This window comes from Poromitra crassiceps (genome assembly GCF_964638095.1).
Source record: "Poromitra crassiceps genome assembly, chromosome: 10".
NCBI lineage: Eukaryota > Metazoa > Chordata > Actinopteri > Beryciformes > Melamphaidae > Poromitra > Poromitra crassiceps.
The window spans coordinates 34,245,737-34,247,793 of NC_139631.1; positions in this window are offsets into that span (position 1 = coordinate 34,245,737).

Consider the following 2,057-nt stretch of genomic DNA (forward strand, 5'->3'; position numbering starts at 1 on the left):
TGCTGTGGGGAAAGCATGTATGTTGCTGTGAGGAAAACATGTATGTTGCTGTGAGGAAAGCATGTATGTTGCTGTGAGGAAAGCATGTATGTTGCTGTGAGGAAAGCACGTATGTTGCTGTGAGGAAAGCACGTATGTTGCTGTGAGGAAAGCACGTATGTTGCTGTGGGGAAAGCATGTATGTTGCTGTGAGGAAAACATGTATGTTGCTGTGGGGAAAGCATGTATGTTGCTGTGAGGAAAACACGTATGTTGCTGTGGGGAAAGCATGTATGTTGCTGTGAGGAAAACATGTATGTTGCTGTGAGGAAAACATGTATGTTGCTGTGAGGAAAGCATGTATGTTGCTGTGAGGAAAGCATGTATGTTGCTGTGAGGAAAGCATGTATGTTGCTGTGAGGAAAACACGTATGTTGCTGTGGGGAAAGCACGTATGTTGCTGTAGGGAAAGCATGTATGTTGCTGTGAGGAAAGCACGTATGTTGCTGTGGGGAAAGCACGTATGTTGCTGTAGGGAAAGCATGTATGTTGCTGTGGGGAAAGCACGTATGTTGCTGTCGGGAAAGCACGTATGTTGCTGTGAGGAAAGCATGTATGTTGCTGTGAGGAAAGCATGTATGTTGCTGTGAGGAAAGCACGTATGTTGCTGTGAGGAAAGCATGTATGTTGCTGTGAGGAAAGCATGTATGTTGCTGTGGGGAAAGCATGTATGTTGCTGTGAGGAAAGCATGTATGTTGCTGTGAGGAAAGCATGTATGTTGCTGTGAGGAAAGCACGTATGTTGCTGTGAGGAAAGCATGTATGTTGCTGTGAGGAAAGCATGTATGTTGCTGTGAGGAAAGCATGTATGTTGCTGTGAGGAAAGCATGTATGTTGCTATGAGGAAAGCATGTATGTTGCTGTGAGGAAAGCATGTATGTTGCTATGAGGAAAGCATGTATGTTGCTGTGAGGAAAGCATGTATGTTGCTGTGAGGAAAGCATGTATGTTGCTGTGGGGAAAGCATGTATGTTGCTGTGAGGAAAGCATGTATGTTGCTGTGAGGAAAGCATGTATGTTGCTGTGAGGAAAGCACGTATGTTGCTGTGAGGAAAGCACGTATGTTGCTGTGAGGAAAGCATGTATGTTGCTGTGAGGAAAGCATGTATGTTGCTGTGAGGAAAGCACGTATGTTGCTGTGAGGAAAGCATGTATGTTGCTGTGAGGAAAGCATGTATGTTGCTGTGAGGAAAGCATGTATGTTGCTGTGAGGAAAGCACGTATGTTGCTGTGAGGAAAGCATGTATGTTGCTGTGAGGAAAGCATGTATGTTGCTGTGAGGAAAGCATGTATGTTGCTGTGAGGAAAGCATGTATGTTGCTGTGAGGAAAGCACGTATGTTGCTGTGAGGAAAGCATGTATGTTGCTGTGAGGAAAGCATGTATGTTGCTGTGAGGAAAGCATGTATGTTGCTGTGAGGAAAGCACGTATGTTGCTGTGAGGAAAGCATGTATGTTGCTGTGAGGAAAGCACGTATGTTGCTGTGAGGAAAGCACGTATGTTGCTGTGAGGAAAGCACGTATGTTGCTGTGAGGAAAGCGTGTATGTTGCTGTGAGGAAAGCACGTATGTTGCTGTGGGGAAAGCATGTATGTTGCTGTGAGGAAAGCATGTATGTTGCTGTGAGGAAAGCATGTATGTTGCTGTGAGGAAAGCACGTATGTTGCTGTAGGGAAAGCACGTATGTTGCTGTAGGGAAAGCACGCTAAAGTTATTTTTCTTCAGCTCGTACTCAGCTCGATAGTTTCAGTGTGGTTTGCAGGTATACGAACTATGAGGAAAACCAGACTCCGATGTTGGTAATGATGGAACCGTTTTCTTGCTTAGAGCGAATGAGCGCATCATTTTATTATTACTATCTAATAGCGATGGGGTGATTCTGAAATTGGATATATTGCAGTGCAAAATATGTATTGCTGAAAAATGTATCACGATATTAACAAAATTTTTATTCTGCTGTAATAATCACAAATGACATAGTTTACCCATCACAGTTTGCCCATCACAATTCCATAAGCT